Consider the following 20,015-nt stretch of genomic DNA (forward strand, 5'->3'; position numbering starts at 1 on the left):
AGCTTCCTTTGATTCTGAGTACAAATTGAGACTGACAGCTACAGCTCACTGCAGCAGCCCGCCCTCAGACACACTCACAGCCAATCAGAGAGTACCGCTGGGAGAGTGTTGCTCCCATTGGCTGAGGGGTGTCAGTGGGCGGGACGCTGAGCGTTCGGTGCGGACGGAAGTTTGGAAGCGAGAGCGAGTTGATCCGCTGAGAGGCCAGAGATCGGGAGTTACCTCCGGTAAAGGCTGCAACGCCGGCCGGGGTCTTGAATCCTTACGATGGCAGAGGTGAAGAGACTGGCGGTGATTCTGCGAGATGTTTCACCTACACAGAGGGTGCCCGGAATTTCCCCGCTGTCGATCTGGGTCTCTTTTCTGGAGCTGCCTCCCTGAACTGGCTCCTGCTGCGGGGAGACGGGAGCTGCCCCGCATTGCTGCCGATGGATCTCCGGTGCTCAGTGCGCTCCCCTGCGCAGTCCGACAGGCTGAAGGCCAAAGGAGAACAAGGCGGGAAGGTAAACGCGTGCTTTAGAAAATTAAAAAAAAGGAGCGGGTGTGTCTGTTCGGCCCCTTGCGCCGGTTAGACCATTGACCATAAGGAGCAGAAGTCGGCCATTCGGCCCATCGAGTCTGTTCCGCCATTTTATCATGAGCTGATCCATTCTCCCATTTAGTCCCACTCCCCTGCCTTCTCACCATAACCTTTGATGGCCCGGCTACTCAGATACCTATCAATCTCTTCCATAAATATACCCAAAAACATGGCCTCCACTGCTGCCCGTGGCAACAAATTCCATAGATTCACCACCCTCTGACTAAAAATATTTCTTCGCATTTCTGTTCTGAATGGGCGCCCTTCAATCATTAAGTCATGCCCTCTCGTACTAGACTCCACCATCATGGGAAACAACTTTGCCACATCCACTCTGTCCATGCCTTTCAACATTTGAAATGTTTCTATGAGGTCTCCCCTCATTCTTTTAAACTCCAAGGAATACAGTCCAAGAGCGGACAAACGTTCCTCATATGTTAACCCTCTCATTCCCGGAATCATTCTAGTGTATCTTCCCTGTACCCTCTCCAACATCAGCACATCCTTTCTTAAATGAGGAGACCAAAACTGCCCACAGTACTCCAAGTGAGGTCTCACCAGCTCCTTATAGAGCCCCAACATCATATCCCTGCTCCTATACTCTATTCCTCTAGAAATGAATGCCAACATTGCATTTGCCTTCTTCACTACCGACTCAACCTGGAGGGTAATCTTAAGGTTATCCTGTACGAGGACTCCCAAGTCCTGTTGCATCTCCGAACTTTGAATTCTTTCCCCATTTAAATAATAGTCTGCCCATTTATTTCTTCTGCCAAAGTGCATAACCATACACTTTCCAACATTGTATTTCATTTGCCACTTCTTTGCCCATTCTTCCAATCTATCCAAGTCTCTCTGCAGACTCTCCGTTTCTTCTGCTCTACCGGCCCCTCCACCTATCTTCATATTGTCAGCAAACTTAGCCACAAAGCCATCTATTCCATAATCCAAATCGTTGATATACAATGTAAAAAGAAGCGGCCCCAACACTGACCCCTGTGGAACACCACTGGTAACCGGCAGCCAACCAGAATAGGATCCCTTTATTCCCACTCTCTGTTTCCTGACAATCAGCCAACGCCCTATCCACGTATGTAACTTTCCCATAATACCATGGGCTCTTATCTTAAGTAGCCTCATGTGTGGCACCTTGTCAAAGGCCTTCTGAAAATCCAAATATACAACATCCACTGCATCTCTGTTGTCTAGCCTACTGGTAATTTCCTCAAAAAATTGTAATAGATTTGTCAGGCAGGATTTTCCTTTAAGGAATCCATGCTGAGTTCTGCCGAGCTTGTCATATGCCTTTCATGCAGAACATGCCTGACCTTTGACCTCAGCGCCACTTTCCTCCAACTTTCCCAACATCGCAGAGCCCCTAAATTTGCTCTTTGAATTTAGAAACCTTGTGGAGGAAATATCACAGATTCACAGCACTTTGGGTGAAGAAATTTCTACTCATCTCAGTCCTGCTGAGCTGACCTCGGATTTTGTGACCCCTGGTTCCTCATCCCAGCCTGGGGAAACATCATTCCTTCCTCTACCCTGTCAATACCCTGTGAGACTGTGTCTGTAAACCTTCTCTGCACTCTTTCAGCCTTATTTATATCCTTCCTGTAATTTGGTGACCAAAACTGAACACAATACTCCAGATTCGGCCTCACCAATGCCTTATACAACCTCATCATAACATTCCAGCTCTTAGACTCAATACTTCGATTAATAAAGGCCAATGTACCAAAAGCTCTCTTTACGACCCTATCTACCTGTGACGACACTTTTAGGGAATTTTGTATCTGTATTCCCAGATCCCTCTGTTCCACTGCACTCCTCAGTACCTTACCATTAACCCTGTATGTTCTATGTTGGTTTGTCCTTCCAACGTGCAATACCTCACACTTGTCAGTATTAAACCCCATCTGCCATTTTGCAGCCCGTTTTTCCAGCTGGTCCAAGTCCCTCTGCAGGCTCTGAAAACCTTCCTCACTGTCTACTACACCTCCAATCTTTGTATCATCAGCAAATTTGCTGATCCAATTTACCACATAATCATCCAGATCATTGATATAGATGACAAATAACAATGGACCCAGCCCTGATCCCTGTGGCACACCACTAGTCACAGGCCTCCACTCAGAGAAGCAATTCTCTACTACCACTCTCTGGCTTCTTCCATCGAGCCAATGTCCAATCCAATTTACCACCTCTCCACTTATACCTAGCCACTGAATTTTCCAAACTAACCTCCCATGCGGGACCTTGTCAAAGGCCTTACTGAAGTCCATGTAGACAATATCCACTGCCTTCCCTTCATCCACTTTCCTGGTAACCTCCTCAAAAAACTCCAACAGATTGGTCAAACATGACCTACCACGCACAAAGCCATGTTGACTCTCCCGAATAAGCCTCTGTCTATCCAAATGCTTGTAGATTCTGTCTCTTAGTACTCCTTCCAATAACTTACCTACCGCCGACGTTAAACTCACCGGCCTATAATTTCCCGGATTACTTTTGGATCCTTTTTTAAACAACGGAACAACATGAGCCACTCTCCAATCCTCCAACACTTCACCCGTAGACAGAGACATTTTAAATATTTCTGCCAGGGCCCCCGCAATTTCAACACTAGTCTCCTTCAAGGTCCAAGGGAACGCCCTGTCAGGTCCCGGGGATTTATCCACTTTAATTTTCCTCAAGACAGCAAGCACCTCCTCCTTTTCAATCTGTACAGTTCCCATGGTCTCACTACTTGATTCCCTCAATTCCATAGATTTCATGCCAGTTTCCTTAGTAAATACAGACGCAAAAAAACTATTTAAGATCTCCCCCATTTCCTTTGGTTCCGCACAAAGCCGACCACTCTGATCTTCAAGAGGACCAATTTTATCCTTTACAATCCATTTGCTCTTAATATACTTGTAAAAGCTCTTTGGATTATCCTTCACTTTGACTGCCAAGGCAACCTCATGTCTTCTTTTTGCCCTCCTGATTTCTTTCTTAAGTATTTTCTTATACTCCTCAAGCACCTGATTTACCCCCTGTTTCCTATACATTTCATACAACTCCCTCTTCTTCTTTATCAGAGTTGCAATATCCCTTGAGAACCAAGGTTCCTTATTCCTATTCAATTTGCCTTTAATCCTGACAGGAACATACAAACTCTGCACTCTCAAAATTTCCCCTTTGAAGGCTTCCCACCTACCAATCACATCTCTGCCGGAGAACAACCTGTCCCAATCCACGGTTTTTAGTTCCTTTCTCATTTCTTCAAATTCGGCCTTCTTCCAGTTCAGAACCTCAACCCTAGGACCAGATCTACCCTTGTCCATGATCAAATTGAAACTGATGGCGTTATGATCACTGGAACCAAAGTGCTCCCCTACACAGACTTCCGTCACTTGCCCTAATTCGTTTCCTAACAGGAGATCCAATATTGCATCCCCCCTAGTTGGTCCCTCTATATACTGATTTAGAAAACTTTCCTGTACACATTTTACAAACTCTAAACCATCTAGACCCCTAACAGCATGGGAGTCCCAATCAATGTATGGAAAATTAAAATCCGATACCACCACAACTTTATGTTTCCTGCCGTTGTCTGCTATCTCTCTGCAGATTTGCTCTTCCAAGTCTCGTTGACTATTGGGTGGTCTGTAATACAATCCCACTAATGTGGCCATACCTTTCCTGTTTCTCAGCTCCACCCATAAGGATCAGTAGACAAGCCCTCTAATCTGTCCTGCCTGAGCACTGCTGTAATATTTTCCCCAACAAGCAATGCTACTCCCCCACCTTTCATTCCTCTGCCTCGGTCACATCTGAAACATCGGAACCCTGGAATATTAAGCTGCCAGTCCTGCCCCTCCTGTAGCCAAGTTTCACTAATTGCTACAACATCATAATTCCACATGTCAATCCACGCCCTCAACTCATCCGCCTTCCCTGCGTATAATACTCCTAGCATTGAAATATATACACCTCAGAAGATTTTTACCACCACTCACAACCTTTCTATCAGCGGATTTGCTTAAACTTTCAATATCATTTATTTTCACCCCAGCCACACTGTCAGCTCTGGCACTCTGGTTCCCATCCCCCTGCAAATCTAGTTTAAAGCCTCCCCAATAGCACTAACAAACCTCCCTGAAAGGATATTGGTCCCCCTGTGGTTCAAGTGTAACCCGTCTCTCTTGTACAGGTCCCACCTGCCCCAGAAGAGGTCCCAATGATCCTGAAATCTGAAACCCTGCCCCCTACACCAGTTCCTCAGCCACTTGTTCCTCCTCCAGAGCATCCTATTCCTACCCTCACTGGCACCTAGCACAGGGAGCAATCCTGAGATTACCACCCTTGAGATCCTGCTTTTCAAATTCCTACCAAGCTCTCTATACTCACTGTCCAGGACCTCTTCACTCTTCCTTGCTATGTCATTGGTACCGATGTGCACCACGACATCTGGCTGGTCACCCTCCCAATCGATCAGAGACATCCTTGACCCTGGCACCCAGGAGGCAACAAACCATCCTGGATTCTCTGTCACGACCACAGAACCTCCTATCTGCACCTCTAACTATCGAGTCCCCTATCACTACCGCTCTCCTCTTTCCCCCGCCTCCCTTCTGCACTGCAGAGCTAGACTCAGTGCCAGAGATCCGGCTACTGCAGCTAGTCCCAGGTAAGTCATCCCCCCCAACAGTATCCTATGCGGTATACTTGTTGCTGAGGGGAATGGCCACAGGGAACCCTGTTCTGCCTGCTCTTTCCTCTTCCCTCGCCTGACAGTGACCCAATTTCCTGTCCTCTGCTCCTTTGGCGTAACCACCTCCCTGTGGCTATGATCTATAATCTCCTCATTCTCCCGAATGATCCGCAGGTATCCAGCTCCTGCTCCAGTTCCCTAACGCGGTTTGTCAGGAGCTGCAGCTGGATGCACTTCTTGCAGGTGTTGTTGTCAGGGACACCGGAGGGCTCCCACATCCTGCAAGAGGAGCATTCCAACATCCTGCCTGGCATTCTCTCTACGCTAGACAATCTGAACAAAAAACTTACCGGAACCTACCCTGGCCTGTGCCTGTTCTCGCCGAAGCCTGTTGAGCCAAAGCCGCCCCACTCTGACTCAGTCCACTCCAACGATGGCCGCTGTATATGGTGATCTGCTTTTTAAACCTTGGCGCGCTACGTCACGCGCCTGCACAGTGCAGACCCTTCTCCCCGAGCAGATCTTTAAAAAAAACTACTTTTTCGACCCGAAATTCTTCCACTCACTTCTTCAGCTACTTGCTTCGACTGAAACAAGAACCGCTGAAATTTTCCCTTTTTAAACCTTGGCGCGCTATGTCACGTGCCTGTGCAGTGCAGACTCTTCTCCCCGAGCAGTTCTTTTAAAAAAAACTACTTTTTCAACCCGAAATTCTTCCGCTCACTTCTTCAGCTACTTGCTTCGACTGAATTCTCCTTCATTTTCTCTTCATTTCCTTCATCCCACAGGCTGACTCTGGGAGGGAGACCAGTCCTGTGCACAATGTTCCATGTATGCTCTCACCAGGACCCCATATACCTTCAGAAGAGATCTTTATTCTTGTATCAAACCTTCCTTCCCATTCATGCCCTTCATTTAATATCGAACTCAAACAGTGAACAGATACAACACACCCTCACTCATGAATTTAAAGGGCAGGTGTTGTAACAGGTTGAGCTTCATACCGGGGGCCACGGAGCAAGCTGGGAGTCACAAAGGGAGGAATGTGGGAGTGTTGTGTGTCTGAGCCCAGCTGTGTGTGTTTGTGTATCAGAATCAGGTTTCATATCACTGGCATATGTGGTGAAATTTGTTGTTTTGTGACAGCAGTACATTGCAATATCTAGTGATAAAAACTACAAATTACAATCAGTATGTATAAAATTAAATTTGAAGAGCACTGCAAAAAGCGAGGGAAAATACTGAGGAAGTGTTCTGGAGTTCATTGTCCATTTAGAAATCTGATGGCAGAGGGGAAGATGCTGTTTCTGAACCGGTGAGTGTGTCTTCGGGGCCCTGTACATCCTCCTTGGTGGCAGCAATGAGAAGACGGCATGTCCTGGGTGTTGGGTGTCCTTAGTGATGGCATCATCTTTTGACTGTGTCCTGGATGCTGTGGAGTCCAGTGTCCATGAAGGAGCTGGCTGAGTTTACAACTTTCTGCAGCATTTTCCGATCCTGTGCAGTGGCCTCTCCACACCAGGCAGTGACAAAACCAGTTAGAATGCTCTCCACAGTACATCTGTAGAAATTTGCAAGTGTTTTTAGTGACAGACCGATTCCCTCAATCTCCGAATGAAATATAGCCGATGTTGTGCCTTCATTGTAACTGCATCAATATGTTGGGCCCAGGATAGTTCCTCAGAGATGTTGACAAGCAGGAAATGGAAATTGCTACCTTTTTCACTTCTGATCCAACGATGAGGATTGGTGTGTGTTCCCTCGACTTCCCCTTCCTGAATCCACAATCAATTCCTTTGTCTTAATGATGTTGAGGTCAAGGTTATATATGTGTCTATACACACAGACGTGGGTGTGGAGAGAGCAGAGCAGTGGGCTGAGCACGCATCGTTGAGGTGTGTCAGTGTTGATTGTCAGCAAGGAGGAGATGTTATTTCTGATCCACACAGACTGTGGTCTCCTGGTGAGGATCCAGTTGCAGAAGGAGGTACAGAGGCCCAGGGTTTGGAGCTTGTTGATTACAATTGAGGGTCTGATTTTGTTGAACGCTGAGCTGTAATCAGCAGCCTGACTTGTGTATTGCTATTGTCCTGCTGATCTAAGGCTGAGTGGAGAGACAGTGAGATTGCATCCGCTGTGGACAGATTGTGGCGATCAGCAAATTGCAGTGGGTCCAGGTCCATGCACAGGCAGGAGTTGATTCTCGTCATGACCAACCCCTCATATAACCGTATAACAATTACAGCACGGAAACAGGCCATGTCGGCCCTTCTAGTCCGTGCCGAACTGTTACTCTCACCTAGTCCCACCAACCTGCACTCGGCCCATAACCCTCCGTTCCTTTCCTGTCCATATTTCTATCCAATTTAACTTTAAACGACAACATCGAACCTGCCTGAACCACTTCTGCTGGAATCCCGAGATTCGTTTTTCTGTGGGCAAGCTCAGTAAAGCAAAGAACCATAATAGAATTCACAAACAGGCACCCGTTAGTCTCGCGAGACCATGGATTTGCGCCTTGGAAGGTTTCCAGGGTGCAGGCCTGGGCAGGGTTGTATGGAAGACCGGCAGTTGCCCATGCTGCAAGTCTCCCCTCTGCTCGCCACCGATGTTGTACAAGGGAAGGGCACTAGGACCCATACAGCTTGGCACCGGTGTCGTCGCAGAGCAAATGTGTGGTTAAGTGCCTTGCTCGACGACACAACACGCTGCCTCAGCCAAGGCTCGACTAGCGACCTTCAGATCACTAGACGAAAGCCTTAACCACTTGGCCACGCGCCAACATAAAAAACTGTACTCAACAGGACAGACAAAAGAAAAAGGAAATCATATGCAAACAAAAACAACAAACTATGCAAATACAAAAGAAAATAAATAAATAAATATAATAATAATAATGCATATTAATAACATGAGATGAAGAGCCTTGAAGGTGATTACAAAGGTTTGAGATTGGTGACCCTGTCCACCTTTGATCCCCGATGAGGACTGGCTCATTGACCTCCTGTTCCCTCCCTCTGGGGTTAATAATCAGCTCCTTGCTCTTGCTGACATTGAATGAGAGTTTGTTATGAGACCACAAGTTACAGGAGAATAATTAGGCCATTTGGCTCACCGAGTCTGCACGGTAATTTCAACACGGCTGATTCATTATCCCTCTCAGCTCCAGTCTCCTGCCTTCTCCCTGTATCCCTTCATGCCCTGACCAGTCAAGGATCTATCAACCTCTGCCTTAAATATTAATAATGACGACCTCCACAGCTGGCTGTAGCAAGGAATTTCACAGATTCAGTAATCTCTGGTTTAAGAAATTCTTCCTCATCTCCATTTCAAAAGGACACTCCCACATCCTTTCCACAGGCCTTGCAACAGGGCCGGGATTCTTGTGATGTCTGCATGTGTATTTGAGTCTGTGTGCGTGTTTGCTTCTATTGATGTGTGTGAGTGTGCATGTACTGTACACAGCATGTGTCTGTGCGAGCACGTGTGTGTCTGTCTGTGTTTCGTATGAGTCTCATGGCCTGTGTGCCTCTCTGCGCGAGCAGGTGTGGATCAGTGTTTGAGTGTGTGTGTCTGACTGTGAAAGTGAGTGTGAGTGTGTGTCTGTGTGAGTGAGTGTGTGTGTGAGTGTGTGTGTCTGTGTGTGTGTCTGTGTGAGTGTGTGTGTCTGTGTGTGAGTGTGTGTGTGAGTGTGTGTGTCTGTGTGAGTGTGTGTGTGTGTGAGTGTGTCTGTGAGTGTGTGTGTCTGTGTGAGTGTGTGTGTGTGTCTGTGTCTGTGTGAGTGTGTGTGTCTGTGTGAGTGAGTGTGTGTGTGAGTGTGTGTGTCTGTGTGAGTGTGTGTGTGTGAGTGTGTGTATGAGTGTGTTTGTGTGTGTGTCTGTTAGTCTGAGTGTGTGAGTGTGTGTGTGAGTATGTGAGTGTGAGTCTGTTAGTCTGAGTGAGTGTGTGTGTCTGTGTGAGTGAGTGTGAGTGTGTGTGTCTGTGTGAGTGTGTTTGTGTGTGTGTGTGTCTGTGTGAGTGAGTGTGTGTGTGAGTGTGTGTGAGTGTGAGTGTGTGTGTCTGTGTGGGTGTGTGTGTGTGTGAGTGTGTGTGTCTGTGTGAGTGTGTGTGTGTGTGAGTGTGTTTGTGTGTGTGTGTCTGTTAGTCTGAGTGTGTGAGTGTGTGTGTGAGTATGTGAGTGTGAGTTTGTGAGTGTGTGTCTCATTCTGCCTTTGGAGGGATGTCTGTGTGCTTCTGCGTCTTTGCTCAAATTTGAAATTAAACTTATTATGAAAGTACATATACATAACCATGTACGACCATGATATTCATTTTCTGACGGGCATGCACAGTAGAACAGAAAAATGTAATAAAATAAAAATAAACTACACACGAAGACCGACAGACTCATAATGCTGAGACGATGAGTTGCAGAGGCCTGGAAAATGTGTCCATGCGTGTGGGACCTCCTTCCCCAAGGCAGCAGCGGGAAGAGAGCGTGGCCTGAGCGGGTGGGAGGTGTTATCATTGATGCTGCTTTCTTGTGGCAGCACTTCTTGTCGATGTGCTGAATTTTTTTTTGCTGGCTGGGAGATGTCCAGCACTTTCTGTAGAATTTTCCGTTCATGGGAACCGGTTTCTGTCCCGGGCTGTGATGCAACCAGTCAGGATGCTGTCTATCATGCATTTATCGAAGTTTGTCAGAGTTTTAGACGACAAGCTGAACTTGTGAAAACTTCTAAAGCAGTAGCAGTGCTGTGCCTTCTCTGTGACAGCAGGTACGTGTCAGCTCTCTGAACTGGCAGCGCCAAAGCATTTATAGTCATCAGCCCTGTGGAAGAATATTTGAAATATGAAATCAAAAGAGCTGTGTGTTGTTAAAGCGTTGTGGCCTTGTGGATTTTTCCCAGATAGAAACACAAGCTGATTTCCCTGTAACTCGGAGGGAGGAGAATGGAGAGAAGGGGAGGGGGGCGGGCAGAGAGGGTGAAAAGAGCTGTGTGTTGTTAAAGCTTTGGGACCTTGTGGATTTTTCCCAAATAGAAACATGAGCTGATTTCCCTGTAACTCAGAGGGAGGAGAATGGAGAGAAGGTAGGGGGTGGGGGAGAGAGGGTTAAAACAGTTGTGTGCTGTTAAAGTTTGTGACTTCGTCGATAGCCTGTATTTATCCAATTCAGTTGCAAGTCTGCAGAACTAAGGTCATTGTGCTGACCACAACCCCTCAGTAGAGCGATAATACAGCTGTACAAATGAGATAAGTGTGGACGGTTGGGAAAGGACGTTCTGAATTAACTCCTCTGTTCTGATAAAGTCACACACACTTGTCTGCTACTGGATCCGAACTCAAGCTGAGCTCCCTCTAACTCAGAGGGTGGAGAGTGGGGGAAGGGTGGGGGGAGAGTCGGTGGGGTGAGAGATGTAGTGAAAGAAGGGTAGGGAGGGGGAAGAGAGGGTTAAAAGTGTTGTGTGTTGTTAAAGCTTTATGATTTTTTCGATGGCCGGTATTTATCCAATTCAGTTGCAAGTCTGTTAACTAAGATCATTGTGCTGACCACAACCCCTCAGTAGAGCGATAATACAGCTGTACAGATGAGATAAGTGTAGACGGATGGGAAAGAACGTTCTGAATTGACTCCTCTGCTCTGAGGAGTTCATACACACTTGTCTGCTACTGGAACCAAATACAAGCTGATTTCCCTCTCATTCAGAGGGCGGAGATTGGTGGGAGAGATATGGAGAGAAGGTGAGGGTGGCAGACAGAGAAGGGAAGTGAGGGGGAAGAGAGGGTTAAAAGAATTGTGTGCTGTTAAAACTTTGTGACTTGACAGCCTGTATTTATCCAATTCAGTTGAAAGTCTGTAGTACTAAGATTATTGTGCTGACCACAGCCCCTCAGCAGAGCGATAATACAGCTGTACAGATGAGATAAGTGTGGACGGTTGGGAAAGAACGTTCTAACTAACGCCTCTGTTCTGATATGGACACATACACTTGTCTGCTACTGGAACCAAACACAAGATGATTTCCCTCAAACTCAGCGTTCCACAAATGTGGACTCTCTATGATCTCATGGTAAAATAAATGATTTTCCACAATGATTGTGGACAGAGGTTAAAACACCTGCGACATATTCACTGGAATTCAGAAGAATGAGACGAGGTCTTATGGAAACATATAAAATTATGAAAGGGATAGATAAGATTTAGGCAGGAAAGTTGCTTCCACTGGGAGGTGAGACTGGAACTTCCGGACACAGCCTCAAGATTCTGAGGAGTAGATTTAGGACGGAGATGAGATGGAACTGCTTTTCCTGGAGTGGTGAATTTGTAGAATTCTCTGCAAAATGAAGCAGTAGAGGCAACCTCAGTAAATATTTTTATGACAAGGGTGGATAGATTTTGCATCGTATGGGAATTAAGGGTTATGGAGGGTTAAGGGACAGGTAGGTGAAGGTGAGTCCTTGGCCACATCAGCCATGATCTTATTGAATGACGGAGCAGGCTCGATGGGCCAGATGGCCGAGTCCTGCTCCTAATTATTATCTTCGTATGTTCTTATATACCCACCTACAGAGTCTAAGACAGCCCGAGTCCAGCCCGGATCCAAGATTCTGGATGAAGTTTTAATGTTAGCAGACGACAGAACAAAGAGCTCGAATCCCAGCGTGACGTGCAGTAGAAAGAGTTTTTGAACTCCATCGACGAAGAGATGGAGATTGGACACGAACAATTAATGACATTAATAATGTTACCATGGAAACGTGGTTAAAGGGACTGTGTAAGGCTGCCACTGATGGGACAGCACGTCAGCATATTGATTTTGTAAATGTCACCAGGTGCAGACAGACAGCGGGATACGCTATTACTGACTTTATTTTCCATTTCCAGGACACATGGGAGTCTTCTGCTGGAATAGACTTGCAGGACAGCTCTGCTTTCGAGGTACAGACAGTCTTGAACTGCACAGCGACGCTGATTATCTACGACACCTTCTCCTGACATGTAAACCTCTGATGTATTTACATTCTACCACCCTGTATACTGAACTATTTCAGCTGATTTATTATCAACTGGTCCTTACCGAACACAGAGCAGAAACTCTTTCTTTAACCGGACACATCCATTACGTACGGTCCAGAGGGTGTATCAGCAGAGATGTCATTGAGTGAAGAACAGAAAGAAGAATTTGAAATACCAAAAACAACCCATCATGCTATCCATCAGATGGTCAGGATGTACAACAGTTCCTGTCTCCTGTCCTCCTCAGCACAGTGTCCCCACGGCTGTGTGCTGAGCCCATTGCTGTACACTCTGCTCACACATGACTCCACAGTCAAACACCTGAGTAATCACACCGTCAGGGTCGCCTATGACACCACACTTGTGGGGCTCATCGCCAACAACTGTGAGATGGCCGACAGAGAGGAGGTGGAAGAGCGCTGAGCCTGATGCCTCTTCCTCAATGTCAGCAGGATAAAGGAGATGGTTATTGACTTTGGGAGAACTCGCACCTCTCACATCGCTCTTTACATCAGTGACGTGGCAGTGGAAACTGTCAGCAGTCTCAAACTCTCATGGTGCCAGAACACATCCTACACCGTCACAGTAAACTCACCGACCCTCCGCTTTCTGAGGAGGCTGTAGAGAGCTGGGCTGTGCACTGTATATCCACACGCATTTCAATCTGCAGGTGCGCAGTGGAGAATATCCTAACTCGTTGCGTCACTGCACAGTACGGAAACTGCACTACAGCTGACAGGAAGGCTCTGAACTGGCGGTCCAAACTGCCCAAAGCATCAGTGACATCAGCCTGTCCACCATCAGGGAGATGGATACAAAAAGGTGCCTGTCCACCATCAGGGAGATGGATACAAAAAGGTGGCCTAAAGGCCAGTAACATCATGCAGGATCCCACCCACCCGACTCACGGACTGTTGTCCCAATCCCGTCATGGAGGAGGCTACATTGCATCCACACCAGAAACGCCCCAGTTACTCAAAACAGTTACTCGCCCCAAGAAGCAGTAACTGACACCTCCTCCCATTAACCCACTCCTCCACACCCGCAACCACCAATACTTTATCATTTCCTGTCAGTCACCTCATGTACAGCCAGGTGTCACTTTAAGGACATACAATCAATCTGTGTATATAAGCTATCCTATGTATTTATATTTATTGTATTTTTATTATTGTGTTCTTTATCATTGTGTGTTTCCCTTTTTATTGCTGCATCTGATCCGGAGTAACAATTGTTTTCTTCTCCTTTACAGTTGTGTACAGAAAATGACATTGAACACAGCTGCTCTGATAAACATACCGGCAACATCATCACAGACACATGACAAAGCCGCGCTCACAACAACAGAAACACAAATCATTCACACATTTTACGAGAAGCAATACAAATAGAACAAAACCATGTAGAGTGTAGTGGTCAACATATTCATAGTACAACATCGCACTCATAGTGTTAAAAACTAAAGTGGCCAGTTCCAGATAAAATGTTAAACCAGCCTTCCTGTCCGTAAAATATGAATGCAATTGATTGTCACAAACAAGAGAAAATCTGCAGGTGCTGGAAATCCGAGCAACACACAGACACAATGCTGGAGGAACTCAGCAGACCAGGCAGTATCTATGGAAAAGAGTACATTCGACGTGTCGGGCCGAGGCCATTCGGCACACTTGCCTTTAGATAATCCAATAGATTTAGCACTTCTGATGTCAGCCTCACCGCCCTATAATTGCCTGGTTGAGAACAGTAGGTGGTGAATCTGTTCAATTCGTTGCCACAGGTGGCTGTGTTGGCAGGTTATTGGACTATAAATATGGCGGAGGTTGACAGGTTCTTGATTACTCCGGGCGTGAATTGTTCTGGTGGGAGGGCAGAAGGATGAGTTCAGGAGGGAAATGGATCAGCCATGATGAAATGGGGGAAGCAGACTCGATGGGCCGAATGACCTGATTCTGTTCCAGTGTCTTGTGCTCCAAACACATATTTATCACCTCACCAATACTTTCCGGTTTCTGCAGAGATCGCTCCCTCCATTTGTCCTTCTCCACTAATGTTCCTCCTGGCAGCTTTCCCTGAAAGCGAGATGAGTACGACACCCGGTGGATCCGGTGCTCCTGATGCAGCTCCTCCACGTTGGTGAGGCCCGGCGTAAACTGGAGGGATCGCTCCGTCCAGCACCTCCGTTTCATCTGCCAAAACTGGAACTTCCCTCTGACCAAACAATTTTATTCCTGTTCTCATTCCCGTTCCAAAAGGTCGGTCCAAGGCTTCCTGTTATGCCATGATGATGCCAACCACTGGGTGGAAGAGTAACACCTTATAGTTTCTTTATATAAACTCCAGCCAGATGGTATGAGTATCGATTTCTCCTTCCAGTAAACGTTATCCTTTCCCCTCTCCTCATCATCTTTCCCCCACTCTGGCTCTTCTCACTTGCATATCACCTCCTACTGTTAACACTCCTCTTGCCCTTTCTCCTATGGTATATCCTCTCCTTTCCAATCAGATGTATTACTCTCCATCCCTTTATCTTTCCCAGCTGAAGGACTTCACCTTACAGCTATCCTCCTCCTTCTGCCCCGCCTTTTTATTCTGGCCTTCCCCCTTCCATTCCAGTCCTGAAAAAAACGGTCTCAGCTCGGAACGTCAATTGTTGATTCATTTCCATAGACGCTGCCTAACCCGCTGAGTTCTTCCAACATTTTCTGTGTGTAACTTTCCTACCCAGCGGCGTCCTGGCGGAATGGCAGGTCCTCTGTGGACGGCACTCTCGCCTGGTGGTTTTCTGCCGCAATGGCCGGTAACTTGTTGATAACACCTGCCACCTGGTGGTGTCCTCCCGCAATGACAGGTCCGCGGTGAAGAACCCTCATACTTGACGGTGTCCAGCCTCTCTGGACAGCACTCAACAGTCCACGTTTTGTAAAATGACACTTCATCGGGACCGGAAAGGACGGGAACAGGTGCTAGAATGAGAAGTTGAGGAATGTCGTAGATGTACAAGCTGGCAGTTGGTCGGTGAGTTTGGCAAGCTTGGTGGGAGGGGATGGAACTGAATTCAGAAGCTGGGAGATGAGGGTTGGAAAAGTTAAAGAGCTGCAGAAGAACGAATCTAATGGGAGAGTAGAGTGTAGCACTGACGAAAGGAAGGATGATTGGAACCAGAGAAAGTTGATGGGCCCGCGGTAAGAAAAAAAGGTGACAGGGTAATTAGTAACACACATATAAAATTGCTGGAAGAACTCAGCAGGCTATGCAGCACCTATGGAAGAGAGTACAGTCGACGTTTCCGGCTGGGACACCAGCAGGGCTGGTGGAATAAAGATGAGAAGTCAGGCTTACAGGCTGTGGAGTTGAGAGAGAGAAACAAAAGCTGATAGGTACAACCGGAAGGAGGGGTATGGGTGAAGTAAATAAGGTAATGGAAGAAAGTAAAAGAGGGTGGAGCACCAGATGGAGGCGATACCCATCTGCCCTCTATTACATTTCCCTTGTCCAGTCCCGTACCTCTTTCCCCAATAAACTTCCCAACCCTTTGCTGTTCTGACGTTCTCCCATGAAATGTCTTGATACAGCTTTGAATTTATCGTTCCCTCAGCGATTACAAGCTGTCAGGACCTTACGCAGCGAAGAAGTCCCAAAGTATAATGCTCCTTCCATCATGCCTCAGAGTTATGATGAGGTTCTGGTGTTGGTGGGCAGTGCTGTTTTCCCTCCAAACAAAGTAATGCGCATTTCTGCCAAAACCTTCAACATTTGTCTCACCTGTCCTCAGAACATTGTCCCAGAAGTCTTGTAGAGCATCCAGGTAGTCTTTTGTAAGCTTGAGACGTGCAGAAAGGTTTTTTTTTTTGAAGAGCAGTCATTTCCTCCGTGGTGTTCTTCCATGAAAACAATTCTAGCTCACTGTTTTTCTAACAGTGGACACACAAGACTTCAGCAAGTTCTAGAGATTTCTGCATGTTTTTTTTTTCCTGTTATCCTTGGGTTATTTTTCATCTCGTTAAGGATTCCCTTGTGATCTTTGCAGGACGTCTAATCCTAGGGAGAGTGGCAACAGTACTGAATTTCCTCCATGTGGAGATAGGTTCCTTTACTGTGAACTGAAGCAACACTCGGGACTTTCGAAATGTTTTTGTAGCCTTTTGCATCTTCGTGCATCTCTACAGTACTTCTGCTGAAAGTTATTTTTTTGATCGAGATATGGTCCACATTAACAGGTGCAGGCTCTGACGGTAACTCGACTTTGTGAATCTTCATATATATATATATATAGGGCAGGACACCTCTACAACCAACAATTCAATCTGATCTCATTGAACACGGGACTCCGAATAGATATTGTAGACGGCATTATCCCTGAGGTTCACATACTTTCCCCAGCAAATGTAAGTATTATTGCTTCATTTTTCTCATTAAATAAATGAACAAGAGTTGTTTTCTCTGTCTAGTTTTATGAGATTAATGAAGATCAGATCATGTTTATACAGAAGTTGAGAAAACTCTGCGGGGTTCATAAACTTTCTAGCACCACTCTAAACCTGGCCCTCACAGCTACAAAAACCCTGGCCCACACGGCGCCACAGCACCTGGCCTTCTCACCCTTCAGCCCTTGCCTAGACACTACCGATAAGCAATAAACCCACCACAAATAGATAGTTCTGTAAGGCTCAGGGCTACCAGCTCGTGTTTGTCTGGGGGAAAGCCTGTCCGGCCGTCAAACCGTGTCTCCCGTTTGCGTAGTCGCTGTGTAATGCGCCCTGGTACAAACTCACACAACAAATATCAGACAGCACACAATGTACGATTTACAGATTACACTTTATAGATCTTACTGGAACTGTGTAATTAACACAGATACAATATAAAAGGAAAGTTAAAGGCGCCAAACTTATCAGAGTTCAACCACTTCGTGCACAGCAGTTGGAGCTCAATTAACGGGGTCTTCTTTCCACCAGTCGATCTCCTCCGACCCGCCGCCTGGGACCAACCACGGTGGTCGATCAGAGGGCGTCCAGCACGTACTTCCTCTTCGGTTCTCCTCCCGACAAGTCGGTCCACTTACCCAGACTCCCACACATACAGATAGAATAACACAGCTTCCATTGGTTAGTTCCTCTGTTATCTATAACTATAACCCAAGCATTTCAACGACGGAGAACATTACCTAATAGTTAGCATTGCAAAGAAGCCATTTCAGCATACTTAGCAGTTAACAGTTAACATTACAGTTAATATTACTGAGAACCCTACAGTTATAAACATACACATTAAAATTTGTGCAAAGACGAGGAAGACCCCAGTAAAGGTAAGTGTTGACTTAGTTAGTGAAGGCGTGGGGCAGAGCAATATGGCAGGTTTCGGTGATGATGAACGACCAATTATGAGATCAGGAAACACCAGATCATTTCCCACTGCCCGCAGAACTGCATCTAATCAAAGGCGACACGCTTTTCCTTCTCCTTTTCCACGGGATGGCAACAAAAAAAAAAAGCCGAGATAAAAAGAAAGAGAAAAGGAACCAGGAGGTTAAACACAAGCTGGGATTGCAGAAAATATGTCACCCCTAAGCTCCAGGTTGCAGGGTTAAGTAACACCAAATATCCAGTAAATTCTGTTAATTTAATCCTGAGTACACCCCCACCCCCACACACACATAACATAAAGATCAGAGAAAACCAAATGTGGGGAGGTTACATCTTAATACGAGGTGAAGCCAAATAACCAGGCCTCGGGACATAATCTATTCCCCAGATGGTCAAAATAAAACCTAACACTGCGGTCTTACATACCTTAACCCTCACAGTGGAAAGCCTTTCATTATCATGGTCCATGGAGAAAACATAACCTCCACAAACGACCACCCACCATCACAAACACTGCTCCATACGTCACTATAATCCTGACCCACCCACCCACCACCAAAAACACTGCCCCACACGCCACTATAATCCTGGCCCACCCACCACCACAAACACTGGCCCACAGACGCATATGCGGCCTAAAGCGTCTGGGGGTCCATTTCAAGTGTTATTGTGGGGCCCTACCGCCGATTCCCCCTCTCCCCAAAAAAAAATAAAGAATAAAAACTAATATTCAAGTTGGTTTGCATCAATAATGGTATCATTTCGGACTTAAACGTTGATGCATTATATGCACTTTCAGCATAATGGACAGAGAGCTCAACATAATCCAAACAATTATCTTAATTAAAAACTGAAACAATGACATTTTTTACTTTGGAATGAGAAGCCTCGCCCTTTTCAGCAACTAGTCTGCATCGAATGGCACTATGTGTTAGGTATCAGCTGACATAAGAACAGACAGCTTAAAGAATGTCCCTCTAATTAAATTAATGACAAAAGCAATGTCATATTTAATAAAAAATCACACTTTATTAATTCAATAAACAGTGTCTGAAAGTGAACTTCTGGAAGGTTACAACAAACTGCCTCTCGCTCTCTTTAAGCACCACGGACAGCTCACGTAAGACCTGGAGAGCGAACAGGAGGAGAGTCAGAGAGAGAGGGGACGCAAGCGGGAGAGCGATATTACGATTTGTGGAAACGCCGCCAAATCACCTATACACATTTTGAGTGAAATATGTGGCTTATTTTATTATAATTATAAACTTTATTTCTGCTAAAAATGTGTTAAAGGACTTATCACTAGAACTTCAACACCCTCCTGTGCTTGAGTGCTGAGAATGCTTTAATGAGCTCATCTTTGTCCAGTGATCTTGCTATTTCATGCTGAATTGATACCTGAGCAAGAGCTGACAGACGCTCCTGGAGCATTGTTGTCCTCAGATGCGTTTTCATGAGCTTTAGTCTCGGAAAACTTCTCTCTCCACTCACTACAGTCACAGACATTGTCAGCATGAGTCTCAGAGCAATGGTGAGGTTAGGATACAGTTCAACCAGCTTGTTGCTGTAAATGTAGCTCAGAATTTGCAGGCCAGTTTTTTTTTTTTTTTTGCAGGCACAACAGCAGCCGACACCTCGCGCAGAAGGTCCTCAGCATCCACATCACCAAGTGTCCTCTCCATGTTTACGCAGCTGTCTTTCAGTGTGCGACTTTGGGTGGCTTTTTTCATTTCCTCTCTTCCATAAATGAAGCCAAACAGACTGTAAAACGACTCCATCAGCTTGAAGCGCTTACTGATGCCTGTGATGGCAGAGTCCACTAGTGGAAGGAAAACTTCTCTCTTGTACCGTTCCTCGGGTGCCACTGTCAGGGAAGGATCTGCACTTTGGGACTCGCACTGGAACTGGCGTTTTGGTTTTCTGATTCATGCAGTAGGAAAGACCATTGGTATCCCTATCTCTTCAGCTGTGTCTCTGGCATCTGTTTGGGCGGATGAAAGGCCGTTCTCTCTGTATTCCTTGAGAAATTTCAGAACATATTCCACCTCGCGCTGTAGCACATCGATTCCCACTTGTGGGCTCTGGAGCAGCTTGCTGACACGATTCACCTCATGTAAAACGTTGTACCAGATGATACCAGTCAGCAGGAATTTCCATGACATGATCTCCTGTTCTAGGCCTCTGGCTGCAGATGTGGTTTCACTGTCACATTTCTGTGTGGCATGTTCAATCAGTCACAGGAGCGCATTGCCAACATCGGGAAGCTGGTAGCGCAGGACTTTCACACTTTCCACGCGGCACTCCCATCGCGTGTTGGATATGGCCTTGAGGGTCATCTGTGGCACGTTCTCTTTGAAAAGCTCCCATCTCTGT

The 20,015-nt window shown here is 46.3% G+C and overlaps 1 long non-coding RNA gene across 3 annotated transcripts; it reads left to right on the forward strand.

Annotated features, from left to right (window-relative positions):
• The first annotated feature begins 150 nt into the window (after positions 1-150).
• On the forward strand, positions 151-18,902 carry LOC140185379 (uncharacterized). Of its 3 annotated transcripts, XR_011882550.1 has the most exons (3): positions 170-503; positions 11,833-13,101; positions 13,532-18,902. It is a non-coding gene; the product is annotated as an uncharacterized lncRNA (long non-coding RNA). The 3 variants fall into 3 exon arrangements; XR_011882548.1 differs by lacking the exon at positions 13,532-18,902 and having other exon boundaries at positions 151-503; positions 11,833-13,462; XR_011882549.1 differs by lacking the exons at positions 170-503; positions 13,532-18,902 and adding an exon at positions 2,587-10,036 and having other exon boundaries at positions 11,833-13,462.
• The last annotated feature ends 1,113 nt before the right edge of the window (positions 18,903-20,015 follow it).

This window comes from Mobula birostris, chromosome 20 (genome assembly GCF_030028105.1).
Source record: "Mobula birostris isolate sMobBir1 chromosome 20, sMobBir1.hap1, whole genome shotgun sequence".
NCBI classification, from domain to species: domain Eukaryota; kingdom Metazoa; phylum Chordata; class Chondrichthyes; order Myliobatiformes; family Myliobatidae; genus Mobula; species Mobula birostris.